The sequence below is a fragment of the Cupressus sempervirens genome, chromosome 1 (assembly GCF_028749045.1).
Source record: "Cupressus sempervirens isolate cs-2001-9-10 chromosome 1, ASM2874904v1, whole genome shotgun sequence".
Lineage (NCBI taxonomy): Eukaryota > Viridiplantae > Streptophyta > Pinopsida > Cupressales > Cupressaceae > Cupressus > Cupressus sempervirens.
In genome coordinates, this window is record NC_143118.1 from 611,837,182 (window position 1) to 611,855,293 (window position 18,112).

The following is an 18,112-nucleotide window of genomic DNA, read 5'->3' on the forward strand; positions in this document are numbered from 1 at the left end:
GCCAAGTACTCTCACCAAGTAAACTCTTTAGGTCCGTTCATCGAGTCACCCCGCCAAGTCGACCCTTTAAGTCCGTTCATCAAGTCGCCCCGCCGAGTTGCTTCTCTAAGCCCACTCACCATGTCAGCTCACCAAGTCGGTTGTTCAAGTACGTTGCCAAGTCAACTCTTTAAGTTCGCTCACCAGGTCAGCCCGCCCAAGTCGCCTCTTTAAGTTCGTTCGCCAGGTCGGCCCGCCCAAGTCGCATCAGCGGGCTAACTCGCCGAGTCACCTCGCGAAGTTGACTCTTTAAGTGCGCTCACCAAGTCGACTCACCATCTCGCCTCGATAAGTTGGCTTGCCGAGTTACCCCACCAAGCTGTCGCCTCTTTAAGCCCGCTCACCGTGTCAGCTCGTCAGGTCGGCTCACCAAGTCGACTAATCAAGTAGGCCCACCAAGTCGCCTCAAGGATAGCTCCTCACCGTGAGTCGCCTCACCATGTTGACTCTTTGAGCCCGCTCGCCAGGTCGCCTCACCAAGTCGACTCGAGTACGTTGCCAAGTCGACTCTTTAAGTTCGCTCGCCAAGTCAGCTCACCATGTCATCTCAACGAACCAACTCGCCGAGTCGCCTCACCACGTCGGCTCTCTAATACCACTCGCCAAGTCACCCCACCAACTCGCCCCGTTAGGCCCACTCGCCACATCGCCCCGTTAGGCCCACTCTCACCAAGTGGACTCTTTAAGTCTGCTCATAAAGTTGAGCCACCAAGTACTCTCACCAAGTTGACTCTTTAAGTCCTTTCATCCAGTCACCCCACCAAGTACTCTCACCAAGTCAACTCTTTAGGTCCGTTCATAGAGTCACCCCACCAAGTCGACCCTTCAAGTGCATTCATCAAGTCACCCCACCAAGTCGACTCTTTAAGTTCATTCATCAAGTCACCCCGCCAGGTCAGCCCACAAATTACTCTCACCAAGTCGACTCTTTAAGTTCGTTCATCAAGTCACCTCGCCAGGTCGGCCCACCAAGTGGACTCTTTAAGTTCGCTCATGAAGTCACTCTGCCAAGTCGGCCCACCAGGTCGACTCTTTAAGTTCGTTCATCAAGTCACCCCGCCAGGTCAGCCCACCAACTACTCTCACCAAGTCGACTCTTTAAGTTTGCTCACCAAGTCACCCCGCCAGGTCGGCCCACCAAGTACTCTCACCAGGTCGACTCTTTAGGTTTGTTTATCAGGTCACCCCACCGAGTACTCTCACCAAGTCGACTCTTTAAGTTCGTTCATCAAGTCGCCCTGCCAGGTCGGCCCACCAACTACTCTCACCAAGTCGACCCTTTAAGTTAGGTCATCAACTCACCCCACCAGGTCGGCCCACCAAGTACTCTCACAAAGTCGACTCTTTAGGTTCGTTCATCAATTCACCCCGCCAGCTCGGCCCACCAAGTTCTCTCACCAGGTCGACTCTTTAAGTTCGTTCATCAAGTCACCCCGCCAGTTCGACCCACCAAGTACTCTCACAAAGTCGACTCTCTAAGTTCGTTCATCAAGTCACCCTGCCAGGTCAGCCCACCAAGTACTCTCACCAAGTCACCCCGCTAGTTCGGCCCACCAAGTCGACTCTTTAAGTTCGTTCATCAAGTCACCCGGCCAAGTCGGCCCACCAAGTCGACTCTTTAAGTCCGTTCATCAAGTCACGTGACCAGGTCAGCCCACCGAGTACTCTCGCCAAGTCGACTCTTGAAGTTTGTTCATCAAGTCACCTGGCCAGGTCGGCCCACCAAGTCACCAAGTACTCTCACCAAGTCGACTCTCTAAGTCCGTTCATCAAGTCACCCCGCCAGGTCGGCCCAGCAAGTCGAATCTTTAAGTCCGTTCATCAAGTCACCCCACCAAGTACTCTAACCAAGTCGATTCTTCGAGTGCGTTCATCAAGTCACCCGACCAACTACTCTCACCAAGTCGACTCTTTAACTATGTTCATCAAGTCACCCCACCAAGCAATCTCACCACGTCAACTCTTTAGGTCCGTTCATAAAGTCACCCCACCAAGTCGACCCTTCAAGTGCGTTCATCAAGTCACCCCACCAAGTACTCTCACCAATTCGACTCTTTAAGTCTTTTCATCAAGTCACCACACCAAGTACTCTCACCAAGTCAACTCTTTAGGACCGTTCATCAAGTCACCTCGCCAAGTCGACCCTTGAAGTCCGTTCATGAAGTCACCCCACCAAGTCGACTCTTTAAGTCAGTTCACGAAGTCACCCAACCAGGTCGGCCCACCAAGGACTCTCACCAAGTCGAATCTCACCAAGTCGACTCTCTAAGTCTGTTCATCAGGTCACCCCACCGAGTACTCTCACCAAGTCAACTCTTTAGGTCCGTTCATCAAGTCACCCCGCAAAGTCGACCCTCTAAGTTCGTTCATCGAGTCACCCGACCAAGTCGACTGTTTAAGTCCTTTCATCAAGTCACCCCGCCAAGCCGACTCTTTAAGTCCGTTCATCAAGTCGCCAGAACAACTACTCTCACCAAGTCGACTCTATAAGTCCGTTCATCAAGTCGGCCCACCAAGTACTCCCACCAAGTCGACTCTTTAAGTCCGTTCATCAGTTCACCCCGCCAAGTACTCTCACCAAGTCAACTCTTTAGGTCCGTTCATCGAGTCACCCGCCAAGTCGACCCTTTAAGTCCGTTCATCAAGTCGCCCCGCCGAGTTGCTTCTCTAAGCCCACTCACCATGTCAGCTCACCAAGTTGGTTGTTCAAGTACGTTGCCAAGTCAACTCTTTAAGTTCGCTCACCAGGTCAGCCCGCCCAAGTCGCCTCTTTAAGTTCGTTCGCCAGGTCGGCCCGCCCAAGTCGCATTAGCGGGCTAACTCGCCGAGTCACCTCACGAAGTTGACTCTTTAAGTGCGCTCACCAAGTCAGCTCACCAAGTCGACTCACCATCTCGCCTCGATAAGTTGGCTTGCCGAGTTACCCAACCAAGCCGTCGCCTCTTTAAGCCCGCTGACCGTGTCAGCTCGTCAGGTCGGCTCACCAAGTCGACTAATCAAGTAGGCCCACCAAGTCGCCTCAAGGATAGCTCCTCACCATGAGTCGCCTCACCATGTTGACTCTTTGAGCCCGCTCGCCAGGTTGCCTCACCAAGTCGACTCGAGTACGTTGCCAAGTCGACTCTTTAAGTTCGCTCGCCAGGTCGACTCGCCAAGTCAGCTCACCATGTCATCTCAACGAACCAACTCGCCGAGTCGCCTCACCACGTCGGCTCTCTAATACCACTCGCCAAGTCACCCCACCAACTCGCCCCGTTAGGCCCACTCACCACATCGCCCCGTTAGGCCCACTCTCACCAAGTGGACTCTTTAAGTCTGCTCATAAAGTCGAGCCACCAAGTACTCTCACCAAGTCGACTCTTTAAGTCCTTTCATCGAGTCACCCCACCAAGTACTCTCACCAAGTCAACTCTTTAGGTCCGTTCATAGAGTCACCGCACCAAGTCGACCCTTCAAGTGCGTTCATCAAGTCACCCCACCAAGTCAACTCTTTAAGTTCATTCATCAAGTCACCCCGCCAGGTCAGCCCACAAATTACTCTCACCAAGTCGACTCTTTAAGTTCGTTCATCAAGTCACCCCGCCAGGTCGGCCCACCAAGTGGACTCTTTAAGTTCGTTCATGAAGTCACTCTGCCAAGTCGGCCCACCAGGTCGACTCTTTAAGTTCGTTCATCAAGTCACCCCGCCAGGTCAGCCCACCAACTACTCTCACCAAGTCGACTCTTTAAGGTTGCTCACCAAGTCACCCCGCCAGGTCGGCCCACCAAGTACTCTCACCAGGTCGACTCTTTAGGTTTGTTCATCAGGTCACCCCACTGAGTACTCTCACCAAGTCGACCCTTTAGGTTCGTTAATCAAGTCGCCCCGCCAGGTCGGCCCACCAACTACTCTCACCAAGTCGACCCTTTAAGTTCGGTCATCAACTCACCCCGCCAGGTCGGCCCACCAAGTACTCTCACAAAGTCGACTCTTTAGGTTCGTTCATCAATTCACCCTGCCAGCTCGGCCCACCAAGTTCTCTCACCAGGTCGACTCTTTAAGTTCGTTCATCAAGTCACCCTGCCAGTTCGACCCACCAAGTACTCTCACAAAGTCGACTCTCTAAGTTCGTTCATCAAGTCACCCTGCCAGGTCAGCCCACCAAGTACTCTCACCAAGTCACCCCGCTAGTTCGACCCACCAAGTCGACTCTTTAAGTTCGTTCATCAAGTCACCCGGCCAAGTCGGCCCACCAAGTCGACTCTTTAAGTCCGTTCATCAAGTCACGTGACCAGGTCAGCCCACCGAGTACTCTCACCAAGTCGACTCTTTAAGTTTGTTCATCAAGTCACCCGGCCAGATCGGCCCACCAAGGACTCTCACCAAGTCGACTCTCTAAGTCTGTTCATCAGGTCACCCCACTGAGTACTTTCACCAAGTCAACTCTTTAGGTCCGTTCATCAAGTCACCCCGCAAAGTCAACCCTCTAAGTTCGTTCATCGAGTCACCCGACCAAGTCGACTGTTTAAGTCCTTTCATCAAGTCACCCCGCCAAGCCGACTCTTTAAGTCCGTTCATCAAGTCGCCAGAACAACTACTCTCACCAAGTCGACTCTATAAGAACGTTCATCAAGTCGGCCCACCAAGTACTCCCACCAAGTCGACTCTTTAAGTCCGTTCATCAGTTCACCCCGCCAAGTACTCTCACCAAGTCAACTCTTTAGGTCCGTTCATCGAGTCACCCCGCCAAGTCGACCCTTTAAGTCCGTTCATCAAGTCGCCCCGCCGAGTTGCTTCTCTAAGCCCACTCACCATGTCAGCTCACCAAGTCGGTTGTTCAAGTACGTTGCCAAGTCAACTCTTTAAGTTCGCTCACCAGGTCAGCCCGCCCAAGTCGCCTCTTTAAGTTCGTTCGCCAGGTCGGCCCGCCCAAGTCGCATCAGCGGGCTAACTCGCCGAGTCACCTCACGAAGTTGACTCTTTAAGTGCGCTCACCAAGTCGACTCACCATCTCGCCTCGATAAGTTGGCTTGCCGAGTTACCCCACCAAGTCGTCGCCTCTTTAAGCCCGCTCACCGTGTCAGCTCGTCAGGTCGGCTCACCAAGTCGACTAATCAAGTAGGCCCACCAAGTCGCCTCAAGGATAGCTCCTCACCGTGAGTCGCCTCACCATGTTGACTCTTTGAGCCCGCTCGCCAGGTCGCCTCACCAAGTCGACTCGAGTACGTTGCCAAGTCGACTCTTTAAGTTCGCTCGCCAGGTCGACTCGCCAAGTCAGCTCACCATGTCATCTCAACGAACCAACTCGCCGAGTCGCCTCACCACGTCGGCTCTCTAATACCACTCGCCAAGTCGCCCCACCAACTCGCCCCGTTAGGCCCACTCGCCACATCGCCCTGTTAGGCCCACTCTCACCAAGTGGACTCTTTAAGTCTGCTCATAAAGTCGAGCCACCAAGTACTCTCACCAAGTCGACTCTTTAAGTCCTTTCATCGAGTCACCCCACCAAGTACTCTCACCAAGTCAACTCTTTAGGTCCGTTCGTAGAGTCACCCCACCAAGTCGACCCTTCAAGTGCGTTCATCAAGTCACCCCACCAAGTCGACTCTTTAAGTTCACTCATCAAGCCACCCCGCCAGGTCAGCCCACAAATTACTCTCACCAAGTCGACTCTTTAAGTTCGTTCATCAAGTCACCCCGCCAGGTCGGCCCACCAAGTGGACTCTTTAAGTTCGTTCATGAAGTCACTCTGCCAAGTCGGCCCACCAGGTCGACTCTTTAAGTTCGTTCATCAAGTCACCCCGCCAGGTCAGCCCACCAACTACTCTCACCAAGTCGACTCTTTAAGTTTGCTCACCAAGTCACCCCGCCAAGTCGGCCCACCAAGTACTCTCACCAGGTCGACTCTTTAGGTTTGTTCATCAGGTCACCCCACCGAGTACTCTCACCAAGTCGACTCTTTAGGTTCGTTAATCAAGTCGCCCCGCCAGGTCGGCCCACCAACTACTCTCACCAAGTCGACCCTTTAAGTTCGGTCATCAACTCACCCCGCCAGGTCGGCCCACCAAGTACTCTCACAAAGTCGACTCTTTAGGTTCGTTCATCAATTCACCCTGCCAGCTCGGCCCACCAAGTTCTCTCGCCAGGTCGACTCTTTAAGTTCGTTCATCAAGTCACCCTGCCAGTTCGACCCACCAAGTACTCTCACAAAGTCGACTCTCTAAGTTCGTTCATCAAGTCACCCTGCCAGGTCAGCCCACCAAGTACTCTCACCAAGTCACCCCGCTAGTTTGACCCACCAAGTCGACTCTTTAAGTTCGTTCATCAAGTCACCCGGCCAAGTCGGCCCACCAAGTCAACTCTTTAAGTCCGTTCATCAAGTCACGTGACCAGGTCAGCCCACCGAGTACTCTCACCAAGTCGACTCTTTAAGTTTGTTCATCAAGTCACCCGGCCAGATCGGCCCACCAAGTACTCTCACCAAGTCGACTCTCTAAGTCTGTTCATCAGGTCACCCCACCGAGTACTCTCACCAAGTCAACTCTTTAGGTCCGTTCATCAAGTCACCCCGCAAAGTCGACCCTCTAATTTCGTTCATCGAGTCACCCGACCAAGTCGACTGTTTAAGTCCTTTCATCAAGTCACCCCGCCAAGCCGACTCTTTAAGTCCGTTCATCAAATCGCCAGAACAACTACTCTCACCAAGTCGACTCTATAAGTCCGTTCATCAAGTCGGCCCACCAAGTACTCCCACCAAGTCGACTCTTTAAGTCCGTTCATCAGTTCACCCCGCCAAGTACTCTCACCAAGTAAACTCTTTAGGTCCGTTCATCGAGTCACCCCGCCAAGTCGACCCTTTAAGTCCGTTCATCAAGTCGCCCCGCCGAGTTGCTTCTCTAAGCCCACTCACCATGTCAGCTCACCAAGTCGGTTGTTCAAGTACGTTGCCAAGTCAACTCTTTAAGTTCGCTCACCAGGTCAGCCCGCCCAAGTCGCCTCTTTAAGTTCGTTCGCCAGGTCGGCCCGCCCAAGTCGCATCAGCGGGCTAACTCGCCGAGTCACCTCGCGAAGTTGACTCTTTAAGTGCGCTCACCAAGTCGACTCACCATCTCGCCTCGATAAGTTGGCTTGCCGAGTTACCCCACCAAGCCGTCGCCTCTTTAAGCCCGCTCACCGTGTCAGCTCGTCAGGTCGGCTCACCAAGTCGACTAATCAAGTAGGCCCACCAAGTCGCCTCAAGGATAGCTCCTCACCGTGAGTCGCCTCACCATGTTGACTCTTTGAGCCCGCTCGCCAGGTCGCCTCACCAAGTCGACTCGAGTACGTTGCCAAGTCGACTCTTTAAGTTCGCTCGCCAGGTCGACTCGCCAAGTCAGCTCACCATGTCATCTCAACGAACCAACTCGCCGAGTCGCCTCACCACGTCGGCTCTCTAATACCACTCGCCAAGTCGCCCCACCAACTCGCCCCGTTAGGCCCACTCGCCACATCGCCCTGTTAGGCCCACTCTCACCAAGTGGACTCTTTAAGTCTGCTCATAAAGTCGAGCCACCAAGTACTCTCACCAAGTCGACTCTTTAAGTCCTTTCATCGAGTCACCCCACCAAGTACTCTCACCAAGTCAACTCTTTAGGTCCGTTCGTAGAGTCACCCCACCAAGTCGACCCTTCAAGTGCGTTCATCAAGTCACCCCACCAAGTCGACTCTTTAAGTTCACTCATCAAGCCACCCCGCCAGGTCAGCCCACAAATTACTCTCACCAAGTCGACTCTTTAAGTTCGTTCATCAAGTCACCCCGCCAGGTCGGCCCACCAAGTGGACTCTTTAAGTTCGTTCATGAAGTCACTCTGCCAAGTCGGCCCACCAGGTCGACTCTTTAAGTTCGTTCATCAAGTCACCCCGCCAGGTCAGCCCACCAACTACTCTCACCAAGTCGACTCTTTAAGTTTGCTCACCAAGTCACCCCGCCAAGTCGGCCCACCAAGTACTCTCACCAGGTCGACTCTTTAGGTTTGTTCATCAGGTCACCCCACCGAGTACTCTCACCAAGTCGACTCTTTAGGTTCGTTAATCAAGTCGCCCCGCCAGGTCGGCCCACCAACTACTCTCACCAAGTCGACCCTTTAAGTTCGGTCATCAACTCACCCCGCCAGGTCGGCCCACCAAGTACTCTCACAAAGTCGACTCTTTAGGTTCGTTCATCAATTCACCCTGCCAGCTCGGCCCACCAAGTTCTCTTGCCAGGTCGACTCTTTAAGTTCGTTCATCAAGTCACCCTGCCAGTTCGACCCACCAAGTACTCTCACAAAGTCGACTCTCTAAGTTCGTTCATCAAGTCACCCTGCCAGGTCAGCCCACCAAGTACTCTCACCAAGTCACCCCGCTAGTTCGACCCACCAAGTCGACTCTTTAAGTTCGTTCATCAAGTCACCCGGCCAAGTCGGCCCACCAAGTCGACTCTTTAAGTCCGTTCATCAAGTCACGTGACCAGGTCAGCCCACCGAGTACTCTCACCAAGTCGACTCTTTAAGTTTGTTCATCAAGTCACCCGGCCAGATCGGCCCACCAAGTACTCTCACCAAGTCGACTCTCTAAGTCTGTTCATCAGGTCACCCCACCGAGTACTCTCACCAAGTCAACTCTTTAGGTCCGTTCATCAAGTCACCCCGCAAAGTCGAACCTCTAAGTTCGTTCATCGAGTCACCCGACCAAGTCGACTGTTTAAGTCCTTTCATCAAGTCACCCCGCCAAGCCGACTCTTTAAGTCCGTTCATCAAGTCGCCAGAACAACTACTCTCACCAAGTCGACTCTATAAGTCCGTTCATCAAGTCGGCCCACCAAGTACTCCCACCAAGTCGACTCTTTAAGTCCGTTCATCAGTTCACCCCGCCAAGTACTCTCACCAAGTAAACTCTTTAGGTCCGTTCATCGAGTCACCCCGCCAAGTCGACCCTTTAAGTCCGTTCATCAAGTCGCCCCGCCGAGTTGCTTCTCTAAGCCCACTCACCATGTCAGCTCACCAAGTCGGTTGTTCAAGTACGTTGCCAAGTCAACTCTTTAAGTTCGCTCACCAGGTCAGCCCGCCCAAGTCGCCTCTTTAAGTTCGTTCGCCAGGTCGGCCCGCCCAAGTCGCATCAGCGGGCTAACTCGCCGAGTCACCTCGCGAAGTTGACTCTTTAAGTGCGCTCACCAAGTCGACTCACCATCTCGCCTCGATAAGTTGGCTTGCCGAGTTACCCCACCAAGCCGTCGCCTCTTTAAGCCCGCTCACCGTGTCAGCTCGTCAGGTCGGCTCACCAAGTCGACTAATCAAGTAGGCCCACCAAGTCGCCTCAAGGATAGCTCCTCACCGTGAGTCGCCTCACCATGTTGACTCAATCAGTCGCCTCACCATGTTGACTCTTTGAGCCCGCTCGCCAGGTCGCCTCACCAAGTCGACTCGAGTACGCTGCCAAGTTGACTCTTTAAGTTCGCTCGCCAGGTCGACTCGCCAAGTCAGCTCACCATGTCATCTCAACGAACCAACTCGCCGAGTCGCCTCACCACGTCGGCTCTCTAATACCACTCGCCAAGTCGCCCCACCAACTCGCCCCGTTAGGCCCACTCGCCACATCGCCCTGTTAGGCCCACTCTCACCAAGTGGACTCTTTAAGTCTGCTCATAAAGTCGAGCCACCAAGTACTCTCACCAAGTCGACTCTTTAAGTCCTTTCATCGAGTCACCCCACCAAGTACTCTCACCAAGTCAACTCTTTAGGTCCGTTCGTAGAGTCACCCCACCAAGTCGACCCTTCAAGTGCGTTCATCAAGTCACCCCACCAAGTCGACTCTTTAAGTTCACTCATCAAGCCACCCCGCCAGGTCAGCCCACAAATTACTCTCACCAAGTCGACTCTTTAAGTTCGTTCATCAAGTCACCCCGCCAGGTCGGCCCACCAAGTGGACTCTTTAAGTTCGTTCATGAAGTCACTCTGCCAAGTCGGCCCACCAGGTCGACTCTTTAAGTTTGTTCATCAAGTCACCCCGCCAGGTCAGCCCACCAACTACTCTCACCAAGTCGACTCTTTAAGTTTGCTCACCAAGTCACCCCGCCAAGTTGGCCCACCAAGTACTCTCACCAGGTCGACTCTTTAGGTTTGTTCATCAGGTCACCCCACCGAGTACTCTCACCAAGTCGACTCTTTAGGTTCGTTAATCAAGTCGCCCCGCCAGGTCGGCCCACCAACTACTCTCACCAAGTCGACCCTTTAAGTTCGGTCATCAACTCACCCCGCCAGGTCGGCCCACCAAGTACTCTCACAAAGTCGACTCTTTAGGTTCGTTCATCAATTCACCCTGCCAGCTCGGCCCACCAAGTTCTCTCGCCAGGTCGACTCTTTAAGTTCGTTCATCAAGTCACCCTGCCAGTTCGACCCACCAAGTACTCTCACAAAGTCGACTCTCTAAGTTCGTTCATCAAGTCACCCTGCCAGGTCAGCCCACCAAGTACTCTCACCAAGTCACCCCGCTAGTTCGACCCACCAAGTCGACTCTTTAAGTTCGTTCATCAAGTCACCCGGCCAAGTCGGCCCACCAAGTCGACTCTTTAAGTCCGTTCATCAAGTCACGTGACCAGGTCAGCCCACCGAGTACTCTCACCAAGTCGACTCTTTAAGTTTGTTCATCAAGTCACCCGGCCAGATCGGCCCACCAAGTACTCTCACCAAGTCGACTCTCTAAGTCTGTTCATCAGGTCACCCCACCGAGTACTCTCACCAAGTCAACTCTTTAGGTCCGTTCATCAAGTCACCCCGCAAAGTCGACCCTCTAAGTTCGTTCATCGAGTCACCCGACCAAGTCGACTGTTTAAGTCCTTTCATCAAGTCACCCCGCCAAGCCGACTCTTTAAGTCCGTTCATCAAGTCGCCAGAACAACTACTCTCAACAAGTCGACTCTATAAGTCCGTTCATCAAGTCGGCCCACCAAGTACTCCCACCAAGTCGACTCTTTAAGTCCGTTCATCAGTTCACCCCGCCAAGTACTCTCACCAAGTAAACTCTTTAGGTCCGTTCATCGAGTCACCCCGCCAAGTCGACCCTTTAAGTCCGTTCATCAAGTCACCCCGCCGAGTTGCTTCTCTAAGCCCACTCACCATGTCAGCTCACCAAGTCAGTTGTTCAAGTACGTTGCCAAGTCAACTCTTTAAGTTCGCTCACCAGGTCAGCCCGCCCAAGTCGCCTCTTTAAGTTCGTTCGCCAGGTCGGCCCGCCCAAGTCGCATCAGCGGGCTAACTCGCCGAGTCACCTCGCGAAGTTGACTCTTTAAGTGCGCTCACCAAGTCGACTCACCATCTCGCCTCGATAAGTTGGCTTGCCGAGTTACCCCACCAAGCCGTCGCCTCTTTAAGCCCGCTCACCGTGTCAGCTCGTCAGGTCGGCTCACCAAGTCGACTAATCAAGTAGGCCCACCAAGTCGCCTCAAGGATAGCTCCTCACCGTGAGTCGCCTCACCATGTTGACTCAATCAGTCGCCTCACCATGTTGACTCTTTGAGCCCGCTCGCCAGGTCGCCTCACCAAGTCAACTCGAGTACGTTGCCAAGTCGACTCTTTAAGTTCGCTCGCCAGGTCGACTCGCCAAGTCAGCTCACCATGTCATCTCAACGAACCAACTCGCCGAGTCGCCTCACCACGTCGGCTCTCTAATACCACTCGCCAAGTCGCCCCACCAACTCGCCCCGTTAGGCCCACTCGCCACATCGCCCTGTTAGGCCCACTCTCACCAAGTGGACTCTTTAAGTCTGCTCATAAAGTCGAGCCACCAAGTACTCTCACCAAGTTGACTCTTTAAGTCCTTTCATCGAGTCACCCCACCAAGTACTCTCACCAAGTCAACTCTTTAGGTCCGTTCGTAGAGTCACCCCACCAAGTCGACCCTTCAAGTGCGTTCATCAAGTCACCCCACCAAGTCGACTCTTTAAGTTCACTCATCAAGCCACCCCGCCAGGTCAGCCCACAAATTACTCTCACCAAGTTGACTCTTTAAGTTCGTTCATCAAGTCACCCCGCCAGGTCGGCCCACCAAGTGGACTCTTTAAGTTCGTTCATGAAGTCACTCTGCCAAGTCGGCCCACCAGGTCGACTCTTTAAGTTCGTTCATCAAGTCACCCCGCCAGGTCAGCCCACCAACTACTCTCACCAAGTCGACTCTTTAAGTTTGCTCACCAAGTCACCCCGCCAGGTCGGCCCACCAAGTACTCTCACCAGGTCGACTCTTTAGGTTTGTTCATCAGGTCACCCCACCGAGTACTCTCACCAAGTCGACTCTTTAGGTTCGTTAATCAAGTCGCCCCGCCAGGTCGGCCCACCAACTACTCTCACCAAGTCGACCCTTTAAGTTCGGTCATCAACTCACCCCGCCAGGTCGGCCCACCAAGTACTCTCACAAAGTCGACTCTTTAGGTTCGTTCATCAATTCACCCTGCCAGCTCGGCCCACCAAGTTCTCTCGCCAGGTCGACTCTTTAAGTTCGTTCATCAAGTCACCCTGCCAGTTCGACCCACCAAGTACTCTCACAAAGTCGACTCTCTAAGTTCGTTCATCAAGTCACCCTGCCAGGTCAGCCCACCAAGTACTCTCACCAAGTCACCCCGCTAGTTCGACCCACCAAGTCGACTCTTTAAGTTCGTTCATCAAGTCACCCGGCCAAGTCGGCCCACCAAGTCGACTCTTTAAGTCCGTTCATCAAGTCACGTGACCAGGTCAGCCCACCGAGTACTCTCACCAAGTCGACTCTTTAAGTTTGTTCATCAAGTCACCCGGCCAGATCGGCCCACCAAGTACTCTCACCAAGTCGACTCTCTAAGTCTGTTCATCAGGTCACCCCACCGAGTACTCTCACCAAGTCAACTCTTTAGGTCCGTTCATCAAGTCACCCCGCAAAGTCGACCCTCTAAGTTCGTTCATCGAGTCACCCGACCAAGTCGACTGTTTAAGTCCTTTCATCAAGTCACCCCGCCAAGCCGACTCTTTAAGTCCGTTCATCAAGTCGCCAGAACAACTACTCTCACCAAGTCGACTCTATAAGTCCGTTCATCAAGTCGGCCCACCAAGTACTCCCACCAAGTCGACTCTTTAAGTCCGTTCATCAGTTCACCCCGCCAAGTACTCTCACCAAGTAAACTCTTTAGGTCCGTTCATCGAGTCACCCCGCCAAGTCGACCCTTTAAGTCCGTTCATCAAGTCGCCCCGCCGAGTTGCTTCTCTAAGCCCACTCACCATGTCAGCTCACCAAGTCTTTTGTTCAAGTACGTTGCCAAGTCAACTCTTTAAGTTCGCTCACCAGGTCAGCCCGCCCAAGTCGCCTCTTTAAGTTCGTTCGCCAGGTCGGCCCGCCCAAGTCGCATCAGCGGGCTAACTCGCCGAGTCACCTCGCGAAGTTGACTCTTTAAGTGCGCTCACCAAGTCGACTCACCATCTCGCCTCGATAAGTTGGCTTGCCGAGTTACCCCACCAAACCGTCGCCTCTTTAAGCCCGCTCACCGTGTCAGCTCGTCAGGTCGGCTCACCAAGTCGACTAATCAAGTAGGCCCACCAAGTCGCCTCAAGGATAGCTCCTCACCGTGAGTCGCCTCACCATGTTGACTCTTTGAGCCCGCTCGCCAGGTCGCCTCACCAAGTCGACTCGAGTACGTTGCCAAGTCGACTCTTTAAGTTCGCTCGCCAGGTCGACTCGCCAAGTCAGCTCACCATGTCATCTCAACGAACCAACTCGCCGAGTCGCCTCACCACGTCGGCTCTCTAATACCACTCGCCAAGTCGCCCCACCAACTTGCCCCGTTAGGCCCACTCGCCACATCGCCCTGTTAGGCCCACTCTCACCAAGTGGACTCTTTAAGTTTGCTCATAAAGTCGAGCCACCAAGTACTCTCACCAAGTCGACTCTTTAAGTCCTTTCATCGAGTCACCCCACCAAGTACTCTCACCAAGTCAACTCTTTAGGTCCGTTCGTAGAGTCACCCCACCAAGTCGACCCTTCAAGTGCGTTCATCAAGTCACCCCACCAAGTCGACTCTTTAAGTTCACTCATCCAGCCACCCCGCCAGGTCAGCCCACAAATTACTCTCACCAAGTCGACTCTTTAAGTTCGTTCATCAAGTCACCCCGCCAGGTCAGCCCACCAAGTGGACTCTTTAAGTTCGTTCATGAAGTCACTCTGCCAAGTCAGCCCACCAGGTCGACTCTTTAAGTTCGTTCATCAAGTCACCCCGCCAGGTCAGCCCACCAACTACTCTCACCAAGTCGACTCTTTAAGTTTGCTCACCAAGTCACCCCGCCAGGTCGGCCCACCAAGTACTCTCACCAGGTCGACTCTTTAGGTTTGTTTATCAGGTCAGCCCACCGAGTACTCTCACCAAGTCGACTCTTTAAGTTCGTTCATCAAGTCGCCCCGCCAGGTCGGCCCACCAACTACTCTCACCAAGTCGACCCTTTAAGTTAGGTCATCAACTCACCCCGCCAGGTCGGCCCACCAAGTACTCTCACAAAGTCGACTCTTTAGGTTCGTTCATCAATTCACCCCGCCAGCTCGGCCCACCAAGTTCTCTCACCAGGTCGACTCTTTAAGTTCGTTCATCAAGTCACCCCGCCAGTTCGACCCACCAAGTACTCTCACAAAGTCGACTCTCTAAGTTCGTTCATCAAGTCACCCTGCCAGGTCAGCCCACCAAGTACTCTCACCAAGTCACCTCGCTAGTTCGACCCACCAAGTCGACTCTTTAAGTTCGTTCATCAAGTCACCCAGCCAAGTCGGTCCACCAAGTCGACTCTTTAAGTCCGTTCATCAAGTCACGTGACCAGGTCAGCCCACCGAGTACTCTCGCCAAGTCGACTCTTTAAGTTTGTTCATCAAGTCACCCGGCCAGGTCGGCCCACCAAGTCACCAAGTACTCTCACCAAGTCGACTCTCTAAGTCCGTTCATCAAGTCACCCCGCCAGGTCGGCCCAGCAAGTCGAATCTTTAAGTCCGTTCATCAAGTCACCCCACCAAGTACTCTAACCAAGTCGATTCTTCGAGTGCGTTCATCAAGTCACCCGACCAACTACTCTCACCAAGTCGACTCTTTAACTATGTTCATCAAGTCACCCCACCAAGCACTCTCACCACGTCAACTCTTTAGGTCCGTTCATAAAGTCACCCCACCAAGTCGACCCTTCAAGTGCGTTCATCAAGTCACCCCACCAAGTACTCTCACCAATTCGACTCTTTAAGTCTTTTCATCAAGTCACCACACCGAGTACTCTCACCAAGTCAACTCTTTAGGACCGTTCATCAAGTCACCTCGCCAAGTCGACCCTTGAAGTCCGTTCATGAAGTCACCCCACCAAGTACTCCCACCAAGTCGACTCTTTAAGTCAGTTCACGAAGTCACCCAACCAGGTCGGCCCACCAAGGACTCTCACCAAGTCGACTCACCAAGTCTGTTCATCAGGTCACCCCACCGAGTACTCTCACCAAGTCAACTCTTTAGGTCCGTTCATCAAGTCACCCCGCAAAGTCGACCCTCTAAGTTTGTTCATCGAGTCACCCGACCAAGTCGACTGTTTAAGTCCTTTCATCAAGTCACCCCGCCAAGCCGACTCTTTAAGTCCGTTCATCAAGTCGCCAGAACAACTACTCTCACCAAGTCGACTCTATAAGTCCGTTCATCAAGTCGGCCCACCAAGTACTCCCACCAAGTCGACTCTTTAAGTCCGTTCATCAGTTCACCCCGCCAAGTACTCTCACCAAGTCAACTCTTTAGGTCCGTTCATCGAGTCACCCCGCCAAGTCGACCCTTTAAGTCCGTCCATCAAGTCGCTCCGCCAAGTACTCTCACCAAGTCGACCCTTTAAGTCCTTTCATCAAGTCACCCCACCAAGTCGACTCTTCAAGTCCGTTCATCAAGTCACCAGAACAAGTAATCTAACCAAGTCGACTCTTTAAGTCCGTCCATAAAGTCACCCCACCAGGTCGGCCCACCAAGTACTCCCACCAAGCCGAATCTTTATGTTCGTTCATCAGTTCAGCCCACCAAGTACTCTCACCAAGTTGACTCTTTAAGTCTGCTCATCAAGTCGAGCCAGCAGGTACTCTCACCAAGTCGACTCTTTGAGTCCGTTCATCAAGTCGCCCCACCAAGTACTCTAACCAAGTCGATTCTTCAAGTGCGTTCATCAAGTCGCCCCACCAAGTACTCTCACCAAGTCGACTCTTTAAGTCCTTTCATCGAGTCACCCCGCCAAGTAATCTCACCAAGTCAACTCTTTAGGTCCGTTCATAGAGTCACCCCACCAAGTCGACCCTTCAAGTGCGTTCATCAAGTCTCCCCGCCAGGTCGGCCCACGAAGTCGAATCTCTAAGTCCGTTCATCAAGTCACCGTCCCGATCTGGCCGAGCCGTTCTGGCCGAGCCATGCTGGCCGAGCCGATCTGGGCGAGCCGATCTGGGCGAGCCATTCTGGCCGACCCGATCTGGCCGAGCCGATCTGGGCGACCCGTTCTGGGCGAGCCGATCTGGGCGACCCGTTCTGGCCGAGCCATGCTGGCCGAGCCGTTCCGGCCGAGCCATGCTGGCCGAGCCGATCTGGGCGAGCCGATCTGGGCGAGCCGTTCTGGCCGAGCCTTGCTGGCCGAGCCGATCTGGGCGAGCCGTTCTGGCCGAGCCGATCTGGGCGAGCCGTTCTGGCCGAGCCTTGCTGGCCGAGCCGATCTGGGCGAGCCGTTCTGGCCGAGCCGTTCTGGCCGAGCCGATCTGGCCGATCTCCAAAAACGGTGTCGTGGATGGCTGTTTGGTCGCCTCTGTGCCAACTCGATCGGCACAACATTGGGAATGGTTCGACAGCGGTTGTCGTTCCAATGTGTCATCAGGATGTCTTGGAACGCGGCCTTTCAAGGGCGAGCTCGCGTCTAGCACTTGGATTGTGCGTCGTCACAAGTGATTGGGGAGATCTCTCTGTGAACGGCGGCATGTGCTATTGCAAGAGAAAATTGACTTAGTAGTCGGAGCATTGGCCTCGGGCCATTGTGACGGCCTTGCAATTTCTCTATAATTGCAACCTATGTTTGCGCAGTAGCAGAGTTTGCACGTTAGATTGGCCTTTGTTCTTGACAGTTCGAAGTACTCTCACCAAGTCAGCAAGTCACCATGCTGGCCGAGCCAATCTGGCTGAGCCGATCTGGGCGAGCCATTCTGGCCGAGCCGATCTGGCCGAGCCGATCTGGGCGAGCCATTCTGGCCGAGCCGATCTGGGCGACCCGTTCTGGCCGAGCCTTTCTGGGCGAGCCGTTCTGGCCGAGCCATGCTGGCCGAGCCGATCTGGGCGAGCCGATCTGGGCGAGCCGTTCTGGCCGAGCCTTGCTGGCCGAGCCGATCTGGGCGAGCCGTTCTGGCCGAGCCATGCTGGCCGAGCCGTGCTGGCCGAGCCATGCTGGCCGAGCCGATCTGGCCAATCTCCAAAAATGGTGTCGTGGATGGCTGTTTGGTCGCCTCTGTGCCAACTCGATCGGCACAGCATTGGGAATGGTTCGACAGCGGTTGTCGTTCCAATGTGTCATCGGGATGTCTTGGAACGTGGCCTTTCAAGGGCGAGCTCGCGTCTAGCACTTGGATTGTGCGTCGTCACAAGTGATTGGGGAGATCTCTCTGTGAACGGTGGCATGTGCGATTGCAAGAGAAAATTGACTTAGTGGTCGGAGCATTGGCCTCGGGCCATTGTGACGGCCTTGCAATTTCTCTATAATTGCAACCTATGTTTGCGCAGTAGCAGAGTTTGCACGTTAGATTGGCCTTTGTTCTTGACAGTTCGAAGTACTCTCACCAAGTCAGCAAGTCACCATGCTGGCCGAGCCGATCTGGCCGAGCCGATCTGGGCGAGCCATTCTGGGCGAGCCGATCTGGGCGAGCTCCAAAAACGGTGTCGTGGATTGCTGTTTGGTCACATTTTTCATTGAATTGGATTTTTAAGGGAGTTGTCCGCGCTATCGCAGATTTCTAATGCAGAGCGAGCCTCGCACTAATAGCTTATATAGGAGAGGTTATTGCCGCGAGCCTCTCCCGTGCCCCTTTCATTCATTC